Genomic DNA, 16,290 nt, shown 5'->3' on the forward strand with positions numbered 1-16,290 from the left:
ACCCGAATTTTTGGTTATAGAATGATTCCCCGAATGAAAATACGTTAATAGATACACATAATTAAACTAACTTTATTATTTTGTCAAGCGCCAATGGGAAATTATCTGAATAGGGGGCTAATTTTTCTCTCAAAAACTGAAGAACGTCATGTACTGGTACTTTTGTGAATAGAGAATCTACGTCAAGGCTTAAAAACTTGATGTTGTGAAGTGGTATAAGTGCTTCTCTGAATTTGTTACAAAAATCTTCCGAATATTTAATGTAACTTGCAGAAAAAGAGCCTAAAAAAGGGGAAAGGAGGCCAGCTAACCATTTAGAAAATTTGTAACTGAAAGCTCCGACACATGAAATGATGGGTCTGAATGAAGATTGTCTTTGTGAGTTTTGGGAAGGCCATAAAAGTAGGGTAGTTTGGATTTATGACTTTAAATCTCCCTAATAGTCCAATGCCCTTTTTTATCTTGACCAATTAATCTAACTTTCCGAAGAAATTCTGTGGGGACGTTTTGGAGGGGATTTTTCGTCAGTTTGTCGTAAGTGTTTGTGTCTCTAAGGAGTTGGTTGATTTTGTCGAGGTAGAAGTCTCTGCCCATGATTACGATTTTGCCGTGTTTTCGGATCTACTTATTACAACATCTAACTTTTTATTTTAGCGAGCGGAAGGCTATCGTAAATTTACGGGGAACAGGATATTTCTTATTAAGGTTCAGTTAAAGCATTTAGTAAAACTCATTTTAAACATATCTCTTCACGGCTGTCATTTTTGTCCGATATGAAATTATAGAAAGCCACTATGAAGTCTAGGTTGTTTTTATGGTCTGGTATAAGTCAGAAATCCAAGCGCTTTCGTCTTTATTAAGACATTGTCAAGGAGCTAATGAAATACAATGACAAACTTGAATTTAATAAGCATAGCATTCTGAAATTAACCCCATGATGAAAGTTTTTTAGATATTCCTAGAATTTTAAAGCTTTTTAACATAAATGTTGTTTTCAGTAATATTAATGTCAAGAGTTTAGTAATCAAAAATTCTCCTAAAGATCTTTCAGGCTGCATATATGAAATTCCTTGCAAAAAGTGTGATAAAGTCTATTACGGACAGACGGTAAATCTCTTTCACAACGTCTCAAACAGCACCAATATTCTGTGAGAACTGGGCAAATATCAGAATCCATTACTCGTACATATGAGAGATTTAGATCATCCTATTAACTGGAGTTCACGCAGAGCCTTAATCTCATGTAATGACACAGTTAAAAGGAGGAATATCATTGAATCTTGTTTCATCAAGTCAAATAATAGAAATGTTCTAAATTTAAGTCTGGTTTATTTAAACTTGACGCTTTCATAATGAAAAAAAGTTGTAAATAAATATAAGCAACAAAATTAATATATTCAGTTTTTACATGTTCTGGACTGTAAAGATACTTTGCAATTTCAGTTAGGGTCAAATCTGTTTAGGTTTGTGACCGTGTGATATCCTATAATCCTGGATTATCTCTTTTAATTTTTTTTTTCCCCTTTTGACAATTAACCATCAGGTATTCTCGATCTTGTTGTGTACCTGAGACCTTTCTCACCAATTGTATTTCAATAGCTCCTTGACAATGTCTTACTAAAGACAAAAGCGCTTGGATTCCTGACTATCATTTTCCTGTGGTCTTCGCTTTTATATATATATATATATTATTATATATATATATATATATATATATATATATATATATATATATATATATCCGCTTAGTGGCACATCAGGAATCACTAATTCAGTAAATTGCTGGTTATCTCTGGAGCTTATCTCCACATAGTATAGAGCAGAAAATTAACTAATTCGCAAATTTATCCAAAGAGCATTATTCACTAATTTCTGTATTTTCATTTTATTTTCATACTAAATATATTTTGATGATAATAAAATGATCTACTAATTTTCAAATAATATTACTGTAAACAGCAAAATGTCAATAAAATGCTAAATCAAAATCCTACAAAACCACAAAACCGCTTACACTCTCTCTCTCTCTCTCTCTCTCTCTCTCTCTCTCTCTCTCTCTCAGTATATATCTGTAAATAAAAAAACAGCAAAATTTAAATAACACCTTATTTCACTAACAAAAATATTATAATATTGATCTATTATTATCGTAATATGTAAAAAAAAAAAAAAATCCGATTGTCCCCGACATTTGGAATTGTTACTGTGGGTATGTGTTGCCATACTTTCATTCTTTCTATGATTTACTGAACTGTGTTTCATTACAACATTAGTAGTTGTTTCAGTGATTATCACACAAGCTATAACAGTATAAAAATGAATATTTTATCACTGTTGATATTGTAACTCTAATCATCGAGAAAATATTTATTGTTGTTATCCTCCTCCTAAACCAGTCAACTCATCCCAAGTTAAATTTTCTTAGCATCTAAATTATTTTCCTAAATAATTCTTTTGGTAATAAGCGTCGATCAGCCAATTCTCAGAAGGTAAACATTATGACAAACATTTCTCGAAAGACAACAATACACTTTGATTACTGTATTGCTTTGTTTATACATTAATATTTGTTTGGAGCTTGGCTGAAGGGGAAAATTAAAAAAAGGACAGATCTGTTGATGGGGGAAATTGAAAATAAGATCGATCTGCTGAAGGGGAAATTGAAAATAGGCCAGATCTGCTGAAGGGGGAAACTCTCTCTCCTATGGGTGTGTTATCAAAATGGTTTTCAAGTTTGAAAAGGTTCAATTCTGGTTTTAAAAGCAAAGTTACAGACAAAACTAAAATAGTGCTAACACCAAGTGCCTGTAAACTGAAATTTGAATTCTTGGAGTAATTACCCTGCAAAGAGATTGAAATTTTGTAACTTATATCACACAGACAATTAAATGTCTCTTAATCAATCTGTAATGACACTGCTTCACAGAAAACAAATCTAAGGTCATCAAGTCAGCTTACAATACTGAATGCAATATAGTACTGTACTTGATTACAAGCTTTTGGTTAATTCAATTTGAACGCCCTCTAGTAATCTTGCTCTGAAAATGGAAGAGGTTTTTATTCCGGAAGTTCATTTTTCAAGATTTTATGTTAGTTTTTGGTGTCCAAAAGAGTGTAGGTATATTAAATCTGTTAAATAAGAGTTGATACACGTCCACATCCTAATGAGCTTTTACTGGAAGTTTGCTAGAATTCTTTCAGAAACTGCATTACAAGTGCCGAAGGCCAGCTACACGAAATTCTCAAAGAAATCAAATAGCATAATAAGCACTTAAAGCAAAACTCGGGCCTAAAACTGATCTGCACTGACTCTTGCATATGTTTAAATCAACTGAATAGTCATTAAGGACAAATATTTATTTATTCACTCGAAAGCCATAATAGGTTCTATTTATACCCATGATATGGTTTCTTTACAGCCTGATGACACCCACGGTATTGTTAATTAATTTAAATGCGAATAACAACGCTAATTAAAATGGTGAGCATACCTAAATATAATTCTAATCTCACTTATTTTCAGAATTAAAATTATGAAATAATTTCAATTCTTACATGACACTATATACTCATTTTTTAACGTTGCGCACTGAATAAGGGTTTGCAAGCACTAGAACTGAAACGAATTCGCCTTTCCAAGACTTGAAGGTTTAAAACGTAATTAGCTTCGTCTCCTCATATCCCACTGCATGAATATTTCAATGCCCAGTGATCCCTGTTTCCGCTGGATTTTCGTAAGACATCTCGTCCAATGAAATATTAGACATTTAACTTGGACCCTATCCAGAGCAACCACAACTGGTCGTGGTTATAAAATTTAATCTTAAACAATTACTAATGTTCCACACAAAAAAAATTATTAAAAGCAAAGAAACATTTTAGACTACTTTTGGAGATCAATTTGTTGCATAAATTCCAAAGGTTGGAATGAAGAGATCTCATCTCACTCACAAGCAGCCTTAAATACGGACGATAAGAATTGTGGTTTACAACATCACTTCGAATAGCAGTGTGTTTATGAAAAATATTGAGTAATGGACAATATATGGCTAAATAACGAATCTTTCCATATAGCTCTCTTCCTTCCAAAGGGTAAGAAAGAGGTAAATCCGAATGATGCACGATTGAGAATCCTTGTACAAACGTCAGTTGAGGCTGTAATGACGTCAATTTAAAGACCGAAGAGTTGAAAGACGCTAAAAGTTGATGTAATTATAATTGAAATCGTAAAATAAGGGGATGACAGTGCAACCGAAAAGCTGAAATCCTCACATCAATAAATTGAAAACTTACCAATGTTGGGAAATGAGTCCTAAAAATGTTCAGCAAAGTCAGCCTAGATATAATGGGCATTTCACCTACTGTAATACTTGGACAAGCTTGACAAAATATGGTACCTTTTAACAAATAAACATCAACAAACCCAAACACAGAAGAGTACTTCCAATCAAAAGCTGAGAAATCGGTGTCACGCTGAAGTATAGAACTATGAGAAGGGGATAGTTAAAATGTGATAGTTGAAGGAGCGTATGGGCAAGACTGAGCACAGCAGGAAAAAAGTTGTGAAGATGAATGTTTTGGGCGAGAATTCGAATAAAAGGAATGAGTGCGAGAGAGTTTTATGGATTCTAAATATCGTATTGAGGGACTTTGATCCAAAGGTAGATAACAAGGAAAGTAGAAACTGGGGATTACCTTGGATCGTAACTGCTAGCACACAGAGATGGTGTTCTGGGCAGATTTGGCGATCCTGAAATATATGAAAATGGAGAATGTCTTACGAAAACGTTTGGAAAGGGATTTCTTTATTGTAAAGATGTGGTTAGAAAAATATTTACAAGTATATTTAGGAGAGAAAATTGCGAGGTAAAGTTAGAATATGTGGTACACCAAAACTGGCAGGACATGCTAACCACTATTTGGATGAGTCAAAGTTTGGATGGAGGGTCAAGTTGGAGAGGAGAGGCCTAAAAATGTAGTGTAAGGATATTTTATAAAACACATGAATTGGGTAACGATGGTGAGAGGTCAACATATAAGAAAATTAAGGCTACAATTCCAGCACAAGGATATTTCCAGCAAAATGGAGATAAAAAGTGTTTTAGGGGGTTGGGTAAAAGAAATAAAAACAGTAACCAGTGGAATAACAACATGAGACGTTCAGAGAAGAAAACAAAAGAGACAGATGAGAAGATTGTGTATAGGGCATCTAGACCGTGGTATAGGGATACCAGGAGAATGGATAAACCGGTCAAGAAAAGGGTGAGAGAAAAATGAAAGTGTAATAAAAATACAAGGGCGGAGAAGAGGACGAGCAAAACTTTTGGGGCAAAGGGAAATTGTTCTGCAAAGAAATAACACCAAAGAAGGTAATGAACAAAATCAATGTATCTCAGAGTAATAGTAGATGCAAATAAGAGATGCTTTCTGCAGAATAAGAAGTCAAGGGTGAAAGTGAGAATTTTGAGTATTAGTTGAAAGTGGAAGGTAGAAAGCGACAAGAATGTGCAAGTTCAGTGTAAGTCTGAATATGTTTGTGGAAGTTACTGATAAGTATATAACTTCCGCATTTAAAAAGACTCGATTGGATTACGAGTGGGAGGCTATAGTACAGTTGTGGAAGTATGACAGAGTTGCTGACCTGAGTGCATAAGGTATGTCTGGACGAGGGAATGCTTCCTCGGGGATGGGTGAGAGGAATAACTCTGTCTCCGTAAATGAATAAAAACGATTGATTTTTGGGGCATCACATTTTTAGTATACTAAGGAATGTCTCAGATAGAATTTTGACTGAAAGAGTAAGACAGATAACATAATGAATAACGAGGGAAAAGTATGTGGGTTTAGACAAGGATAAAGTTGAATGTATCATACGTTTATGAAACAGCGATAAATAAAGAATATAGAATTTAGGCCAAAGGACTTAGCGTTGGGACCTATGAGGTCATTCAGCGCTGAAAGGGAAATTGACAGTAAGAAGGTCTGAATGGTGAACGGGAGAAAAACCTAGTAGTTGCACTCTTAAACAATTCTTAGAGAGGGTGAAAAGTCAGATGGAAGAAAGAATATGAACGGACGTACAGTAAAAAGAATGAAAGAGGTTGCAGCAAAGAACATTAAGTAATGCATAGTGCATCACGTGAGGTGCACTGATACGAACCCCCAGCCCGGAATGAAGCATGCTAAATCTGAAAGGATAAGGAAACGTCATTTTTATGAGGGCACTGAAGTTTGTATTAGGAGTTTGTGAGCCTAAAACAGACAGGTTTTGTATTAGAAAAAATAAATAAATAAGTGTGAGACAGGCTGAGTCATGGATGGAGTGACGTTAGAAGTCAGGGAAAATACTGCAGATATTAATGTGGAATGACGGATGCTCGCAGATGACACAGCACTGATTAGGAACATGGAAGAGAAAAAGCACTGACAAGTGGAAGAATTAGGCTTTCACAAATAGAGAAACCGATAACGCAAAGGAGAACAGAGTAAGAGACTTTCAATAAGAGCGAATAACAGGATGGTAGTTAAAACCTTAAAAATAACACAAATTTACACAGAAACTTTCACACCTTTGTAATGGTAAGCTACTAAAATGCCTATAAGCAGTTAAGGCTCGACCCCAATGATTAATGGGCATGACATGTGGAGGAAAGAAGAAAAAAATAATGAAACGTTGGTGGACTCGCCATATCTAACCGCCTTCCAACTGAAGTTTCATACTGCCTTTAATACACATTGATAATACCCAGAAACCTACTTCTGCATTTCAAAATGGTAATAAAGAATTTTAATAAACTCTTGGATCAAATGGTAAAGAACGACACTAACTGGGAAAATCTGTGGTGACAAACATCTTGCGGACAAAAAAAATTCCCCGTCAGGTAATTCTTGCGCTTTTTCTTACAAAGCCATACACTTAATTACACAACTAAAAATTTAAAAGAAACTCAATAAGATATTCATTGAGTGATTATTACTGTTTAGTGGTGATCATTTTATATCAATTTCGTGTTATAGTCTTCCTTCACGTGATGGCAATTTAGAGAGAAAATTTTCACACGTGATGAACTTGTTTGGCAGCGGGCTGTGATCAAGAGAACCAATGTCTATAGACCTTGGGCTTGAAGAGAACACTCAGACAAGGATACCTTATTTGTTACGGTCAGGGGCAGTCCATTTCGCGCGGATACTATCCAGATGACAAAACCACAAAAGGGAACGAAAAGGCGTTCACAATCTATTTGTGCCACATCTAATTGTATCTGGGAATTCGGAACCGACCTGGAATTCAACGTTTAATCCTCTCAAGCTAATGTAAAGCATAGATCGTTAGGTATGACGTACTAATCTGGGAAAGCAGTAAGGGACCTCCTCTACATGGCGCGGGTATTTTTGGTCATGTGACATTTCCGTTTGGATTTCAATCCATAGAGCTTGAAGTATTATTAAAATGTACGATCTTCTAAGTGACTTCGAACAGTTGTTTTTTTTTTTTTTTTTTACCGAGTACCGACGACCGTAATAAATTTTCCAATAAATTTAGTTTCAAAAAATTTTTTTACGCTCAAGACACTGATTTATAGAAGGGAACAATCTATGACAAATCTCCTCCATCAAAGCCATCGTCAAAGAACGGTATTGACGATTTAGAAAAAAGGGATATTCCACATGCAAATTACAATCCTTGCATACCGTGAAAGTGCCTGCATTAAATAAATTACGGTCAATTTGAACCTCCGACTCTCAGATGTCAGAAAATATAATTGAATAGTAAAGCCCTTTAAAACTTATTTCCTTTGCTTACTGAAATACGAGTTCACTGCCTTTGTAAAGTGGTCTGACCTCAACTTTGTGTAAGTAGTACAACTTGATGCTCGCTGGAGCCATCCATTTAGTCATATGGATAGTTCAGGTCACACACACACAAAATATGAGAAACGTGGCGGTACGAAGTGATAAAGGAGCAATGTAAGTGAAAAGATGGATCATTTTTTTACGCACGGAGAGGGAAGACAAGATGACGAAGAAAGTACCGTGAAGAAAGAATACGGAAAAGATTGAAGAAAGACCTTAATATCAATAGAAAGGAAAAGATTAAACGTAACACTGAGGGGAACGATGGTGTGCGCGCATTGGGTGCAAGTAACGGGATCATCTGGCATAAGAATTGGGGTAGCTAAAGGACGGTTTAAAACGTAATACTAATGAGCCATTTGTACACGCCTAGCAAATAGCTATTATAGTCAAGCATAATTATATATATATATATATATATATATATATATATATATATATATATATATGTATATATATATATATATATATATATATATATATATATATATATATATATATATATCACAGGAAAACAGCAGTCATTCGAGATATATTCACAAGGAAGCAAGGGAGACGTCCTCGGTATAACACAGCTTTACTGAGCGACGTTTCGGGGTCCAGGCCCGTCATCACGGCTGTAAAAAGGATTAATACACATAAAACATAATAAAAATACTCATCCTAATAGCCAACATATATTTAAAATTCACAGAAAACCTACTACAATCCTAAGAAAATAGCATCTCAAGTGAAGGGAAGAAGATGAGTGACTAGAAGAAGGAAAAGTCCTAAGTAAATATGGTTATGCCAGATCAAGAGGGGTAGCAGTAGTTTGGTTGTTTAATTTTGGAACTATTGTTTTTATGGAAAGCGATTCGAAGACAGCAAGCTGTTGAGGAGAAGAAGCCCGTGTAATGAGTTTAAAATGCTTGTATTCTATATTAAATCTGCACTTCTTTGAATGTTCTCGATGTTCGAGAATTCTGGTGAAGACAACCGGACACCTGTTCAATAACTCAACCCCCTTGTGGCAATCAATGCGGACTTTAAGAAGCCTACGTGAGGCCCCTAAATAATTTCCAAAACTACATCTGGGACACGAAAATAAAAAGACCGCATTAGAAGTCAGAATAGGGCTCAGTTTTTCTTTATATCTAAATAAAGGCCAAATAGTTAATGGGTTCGTGGATCAGTCAGGTATTCACATTCTCCACCAATGGCACAAGTGAGAGTTGACTCCCAATAGTCCACCCCATACCCTACCCTTTCAGGATAGCACTAATACACTTGCAGTGGCCCAGGTATAAGCCAATCTGCCTGCTGGGAGTTCTACCCCCACTAATGGGGACCGAATCCCCCTTCAAACATATTGGTGGGCTTCTGGACAAAAGCCAGAAGTCCCATCCCCAAAAACCAGCCGCCCCCTCCATGGATTCCAATGGGTTGATCCCTGGAGATGGTCATTTCCGTCATTTCTCTGTCCTTCGTGGAATCTGCCGTTATTTATATATATTAATCACCATATATGTATATTTATATATATATATATATATTATATATATATAATATAATTATATATATTATATATATATATATATATATGTGTGTGTGTGTGTGTGTGTGTGTGTGTACGTATGTATATACATAATATATATAATTTATATATATATATAAATATATACACACATAATATACATAATATTATACTTATATATATATATATATATATATATAATATATATATATATATATATAATATATAATAATAATAACACGAATAGAGCATAAAGCAAGCAAGTGTCGAAATGTCAGTTATTTCATTTTATGTAAAACTTCACTCGTGATAAACTGTGCCTCTCACACCTTCTCCCGTGGCTATTGCCTACGGAATTGTTTTGAATCTGACTTGACATTTCCCTGGTATTTACAGTGATGTTCGTGTAAATCATTGATTCCGTTTAACCAAAATGTCTTCGAATCTCACTGAGAGAGAGAGAGAGAGAGAGAGAGAGAGAGAGAGAGAGAGAGAGAGAGAGAGAGAGAGAGAGAGAGAGAGAGAGAGAGGGTTCCTCTTCACTCGGCCACAAAAACGAAAATAATTCAATTCTTGTACTTGTAAATTCACCAGCTTAAAATCGCTGGATTTTTTTTACATCTTGGAATCATTAGGAAAGCAAGAGTCATTATCATGCTCAGTAGTACTCAAATCCGCATACAACGTACATTAAGTATATTGAGTTCTATCGTGGATAGTGCTACCTCGTCATTTCCCGGTGACTACCGATTCGGTATACAAGGTTTCTGAATGAAATAATAAAAAATCTTATCAACCTCATGAACATTCAATAAGCTCCATAAGTAAAAACAAAGTGACACAGCAGTTCTACACATGAGAGAGACAATCTATGACATATTTCTCCCCATTTTCATGTCGAACCCAATCACTTTTGGGAATACTACAGAATCATTTGTACAAATCGTTCTGCTACGTCAGGTTGTGGGGTCAAAAAACAAATGAAACCCCCACCGTCCCGGTCAGGTCAGGGCACGATGCTTTAGGTTAAGCCTGGGTCGCGGTCTTGACCTAATGAAATGTTATGTCTGATCTGCTATCGAGCTGGCCATCACCCACAGCAATAACGCGCAACTCTTCTGCATATTTATTCGGCTTTTCCAGATTCGATAACCAAGTAAAACTCTGCAAGCTCCTTTCTTACACATCAGTCATAAGTCAAGTTATACTACGGGTAAAGTAAGCTCGTCGTAATCATTATCATCTTCCCCTCTGCGAAATTCCGCCACTCGTGTCTTTCCCGCGAGTCGTCCTCCACAAACCTCCGTTCACCGGTTGCCTCTCTTCTCAGAATTCTCACCCAAGTGACCCAGGATCTTCCTATTCTTCCGGTGCCCCTAGGACTGTGAGAAGGATCTGACCAAACCCTTTTTATCTCCCTTTTGTTATTTACTATCTCATCTACACAGTAAACTTTCCCTTTATGGTATCAATTCTAATTCTTTGACACTTCATATTTTTTATAAACCTATTTATAATATCAATTTCTGATGCAATTTAAGCCTATTGAACTTCCAGTTCTTACTGAATCGGCCCAGACTGATATGCCTTTTTCAGCCTTTCACAGAACTCTAACTCAAGAGAATATGTACTGGATATCATTGTTCTTAATGAATAAAAGATCAAACATCATGAATACTTTCTCTAACAATATTTCATGGTTTTGTGCATACCCTATCTTGATTACTTATGTTCTATTATGCAAGCTTAGCAAAGCGTGCGGCTTTTGCCAATTAAAATAGTAACACCTGCACACTAAGTGTGTGAAGTTCTAGTCATTACTGCGATCTAAAACTTCTCTTCCTTCTCAAAAAACCTTTTTTTTTTTTCACTTGAAACTACGAGAAGAGCAAAGTTGCAAGCGTTCTTCTATAGCACCCGACAATTTACTCAACCTACTGAGGTTAGGCATATTCAATAGTTTCTTTACGACAGCCTTAAGTGCAGTGTCTCTAGTTTTACCACATTCAGTCAAGTCACCCTCCGTTGGTACCGTAACTGAGACTTCCAATCCAAGTCATCAGGCTTTGATTCCTCATTCCACATTCTGCAAAACACTCCACATGCAGGTCATCGTCGGCTTCTGATATATCAAATCATCCCCTTCATTTCGATTATTCAGGGCCGCAGAAACGGCATATCTTTCTTCTTTTTGCCACGTCGTTACTAAGCCATCCCTCCTTCTGACAGGGATTTTCCACTTCACATATGGATAGTGTTTCATTAATAATTGTGCAGGCTACCCTAATACCCATGCCGTCCCTAAATACATGGCACTGTCAATTTCATCAGCTTGTCTGTCTGAATATTCTCCATCATCTCCTATTGATCTTAGTTTCCTTTCTAGGCTTAAGTATGAAAAATGCCTTACTTTGCATTCTTCATATCCTCCCTGCAGTCTATGTTAAACCAGTCCTCACTGATTGTCTGTTCCTCCTCAGATCTGATTTGCAGAACTCCAAATCAGTTCGACATTCAAGAGGGAAAGCCCTTCGACGTTCGTTTTCAAGAAGCTTTATTGCATCGAACCTAGATATTCTGTCAATTCTTTTGTTAGGAGCTTTCATTTCAGAGTTAGTGGCAATGACAGGTTATTGATCACTGCCGACAACTGCTTCTTTGATCCTGACATTCTAAAGTGTTCTTTTTTCTCGATTAACAGCTTGTGATCTATGTAGTTTCTAAGACTGTCATATGGAGATTTACAAGTATATCTACGTTAAAGAGTACTTCCAACTTTCATACTATTTGCAGCACAAGAGCATACTAATCATTTCTTACCTAAAGTCTCCGATGACATTAATACCCTTTACGTTCTCTGTACCTTCATTGTTCATACCAACCTTTGCACACGGTCCATGAAACTTTCAGCAGCCACGGCCCGGTGGTGGCCTGTGTTGTTGGCACCCATAGTAGTGCCAGACGCGCGATCATTCCTAGCTTTAACCTTAAAATAAAAACTACTAAGGCTAGAGGGCTGCAATTTGCTATGTTCAATGATTGAAGGGTGGATAATAAACATACCAATTTGCAGCCCTCTAGCCTCAGAAGTTTTCGAGATCTTCAGGGCAGAAAGAAAAAGTGCGGAAGGACACAGAAATCTTAATAGTTTTCTTGTACTACAGAAAACTAGAAGCCAGTGGCACGAAATGAATCAAAAGACTAAAAGCGGTAGGACCTATAACAAGACCCAACACAACAAGGATTATTGAAATTCAATAAGCGACCTTGAGAAACGAACACGACACATTCAATGCGACAAACGAAGAGCAACACAATCTGTGAAGTGGCAAAAGAAAAAGGAAAACTACAAATGACATATTCATAGTCTGTCACGTCCGTATCTGTACGGGGCAAAATTATACTTGCTCCAATTCACCCTTTGTCATAAGAGGCCGAACCTCTTTTGTAAGTGCAAAATGAAAAACTCGTGAAAGATTTCCATTCGAATATAGAGCCAAGCGAAGCGAAAATATGAAAAATAACTAGATTTATAACCTTTTGCACTAATCATATTCTTACTGAGAGGTCGCAGGTTGTAGCGTTGCATGACCAAACACAGAAAACTGGTCGCTAACAATGAAACAGAAACGGTTCCTACCCATAAACTATACAATACATTGAGATAGTCAGTTTAGACCTTGGCCAGCTTATGGCGTTTGTGGCAGCAATGTTTTTCTCAACGACTCCCACTGGGTGGTAGGGGACTAGACGATGTATATATTGAAAAAAAAAAAAAAAAAAAAAAAAAAAAAAAAAAAAAAAAAGCATTTTTAGCGATAGCGAAGAGTCTGCCGATTTCCATTAAATTTCACCCTTATTCACCCAGAACAAAGACTTGACACCTGGCGCAAAATGAGCACACTTGCGTAGTTCAATTATAACTGTCTGAATTACAGTAATTTCTCATCGATTAAGTCAAAGTCACTTGCGCGCGCACACACACTCCCGAGTGGAAACTCTAAAAATATATTTCAAACAAGTACAACACATTTCTTCCATTCATTATCTTTTTCACTGCAGATCGATCGATGATAACAGCAAGCGACAGACAGTAGTTTTCGTCCAGAAAACAAAAAAGAAACAGTTGGTGATCGTTTTGGGGATACCACCTTCCTCGTATCCCACTGGTAAAAGCAAGAACTCCATGACCTATTGTAACTTCTAACATTATCGATTAGGCAACGTGTTAAGTATGAAATGGAAAAAAAAAAGCGGTGAAAACATCACCACCTCGTAACCGACATCCCCGAAGTCAAACAAAAATTTGGTTCGGGCGAGGATATCGGTACTTCACTGTTGCCCGTAAACGGAATAAAGATTTCACAGCTTTAAAACGACAAACGAAGGTGAAAAAGAAAAAAAACCGTGTTTCACATTCACCTCTACGTAACTGTCTACTTGTTCTTGAAGACTGAATAAAATACCTTGACTTGTTTAAAAGAAATTTATAGTGGTAGCGCTACCTCAGCCAGAACGTTCTTCAACCAACAACATGGGCAATATTGATTTATCTTTAACCAGGTAATAAATTTACTGTAAATGTCACGGGTTTAACACTAAGGCTTCATTTAGGGGAACATTAAAGCAACACCTGAGGTTTTAAAGAAAATTAGAACATTCCTATACATGAATCTCCCTTCTTTAAGCTGCACAACTATCACGCAATCTAGAGAACTGTAAATTAACTTTTACTATTGTTACAAAGGGATAAAGAGAGGAATATTCCCATTACAGGGCTTACAAAAGGGTAATTCTTACAATATAAAAGCAATTCTTGGAAAAGGTGTTTATGGTAAGTATTCAAGCAATGCTATGATTTCGCTGGCCCCTCAGGAATAGGTGTCCCAGCAGTGACCTGAAAACACTGATATTTTCATGCAGCTAGCATCAACATTACAAGAAACTGGCCCACAAGGTCACCAGAGAAAATGAATGAAACCACGAGAAGGAAACACCATCAAAAGTAGGTGAAAAAATTATATCAAAGAGACAGGAAGGGCGAACAATAGTAGATTTAAGCATTGTATATACACTACGTGAGAGATAAACCTCCTCGGTAGGTTCAAGTGATATAAGAAAGAAGGAAAAATTGTCCCTCTTGAGATGATGGTATGGAAGTGGTGTGGGACTGTGGGCAATAGCCCACTTTGAACAGGTAACCAAGCGATGTTGGTGAAAACATCAAACATACACACACACATTAACTATATATATACTAATATATATATGTGTATATATTCAATTATGATATATAGATATATATATAGTATATATATATATATATATATATAATATAATTATATATAGATATAAATATATATATATATATATAATTATATTATATTATATATATATATATATATATATATCCCATTCTTGTTTTTCTTCTTCGAGGGGACGGCTCAGTGTAGTGATGTTGTCAGGATATCTTTTTAGATGGGACTGCTAAGCTCATTTCCGTTTCCACCCATGCTGCGACCCACCACAGTTGACGAACAACCTGGTACATAATCCACTGCTTAGGACTTGGATAAACAAGTGCTCAATGGTCTTTCAGTAAACTCTGATCTCTCACCGATGAGGAGTGAATTTGAGAGAGAGAGAGAGAGAGAGAGAGAGAGAGAGAGAGAGAGAGAGAGAGAGAGAGAGAGAGAGAGAGGCTTGGATGTTTCTCATAGCATATTCATGAGTCGTAACAAAGAATTTTCGTTGCTCTGTTATCGATTCCCCAGCGAAGTGCATACGTGGGGAAGGCTACGCTAACCCTTTCTTGCCCTTCACTTATTCTAAGATTTACTTCTGGATTTCATTTAAGCTTCCATTATATTTCAATGTATGAGGAATCCATTCGTTTTTGCCGACTTCTTTCATTTTCGCTGACGCCAAGCGTGAGGTGTCTGCATAAAATCCTCGATCCTTGAGTATTGACCTCGCTACCGATACTGGCATTTCCCCCTAAAGGTTATGCCAACGACTGCTTCCAAAAACTGCTCTCTTTATATATGGACTTTTTAACTCTTCGTCTAAAATCAATGAGAATTTCGGTGAATAATATTATAACTATTACTTTTACTATTACTATTTATATGTTTCAAAAAGAAATAATGTCGAAACCTGAAAATAACAAGTCCCCATGTCGAGCAAATCCCTCCTTTTGGGGTTAAGACTTTTGAAATTGTTTTTAAACTCCTTGTCATTGAAATAAGGTGTGACAGCCTTCAGTAATGATATACCAGAACTTCACCTGCACTATTTTCTTAGAGACACTATAGCACTTCTCTAAAACCTGGTAAATTTGAACAGAATTCTATCAAGAAATGATCTTTAAACCTTATGAAACAAGACAAAGGAGCAATTAGTGTTTCGTAAGCCTTAGGTTTAAAGCCCGTTCATTAGGCGAGGACAAAGCTCTTCTGTCTAGTCAGTCTTTTATTTAGCGCTGTGACATTTGGAATCCATCTAATACGCATGAAAAATCGCGGTACCGAGATATCCGTGGAAAACAAAAACCAGTAGCAACACATAACTGAAGCGCGTCGCCCGAGGCTTTACGAAAAGATGCAATACTCTTGACGGAAAGTAGTCTTACTCAGCATTTAATGATGATCACAGAAAAAGCTCTATGTTTATAAAGACAGAAAATGTTATCTCGATCTTCGTTAACAGGCTGGTCTATAGTGAACTGGCCATTCCTATGTATGTATATATATGATCCTTGCTTATCTTTCGCCGAGAGATTGTATGGCACGTTCATGTTCACACAAAGCTGATCGTTCCTGTCGGTTTTAATAAAGAAAATATACAACAATAGATGAAGTTCAACATTACCCACAGGAAAATAAAAAGTTTTATCGTATATTAACTTGCTTATAGTATGT

The 16,290-nt window shown here is 36.3% G+C and overlaps 1 protein-coding gene across 4 annotated transcripts in view; it reads right to left on the bottom strand.

Moving 5' to 3' along the window:
• Positions 1 to 16,290, bottom strand: part of LOC135216876 (uncharacterized) — a 97,776-nt gene that overhangs the window by 14,681 nt on the left and 66,805 nt on the right. The window contains exon 2 of one of the 4 annotated variants that reach the window (XM_064252392.1): positions 4,696 to 4,750. The exons of the other annotated variants lie outside the window; for them this stretch is intronic. The gene's annotated coding sequence lies outside the window, so the exon portion shown is untranslated. The remainder of the gene's footprint in view (positions 1 to 4,695; positions 4,751 to 16,290) is intronic. 4 annotated transcript variants of the gene reach the window in all.

Source organism: Macrobrachium nipponense, chromosome 6, assembly GCF_015104395.2.
Source record: "Macrobrachium nipponense isolate FS-2020 chromosome 6, ASM1510439v2, whole genome shotgun sequence".
Taxonomy (NCBI): domain Eukaryota; kingdom Metazoa; phylum Arthropoda; class Malacostraca; order Decapoda; family Palaemonidae; genus Macrobrachium; species Macrobrachium nipponense.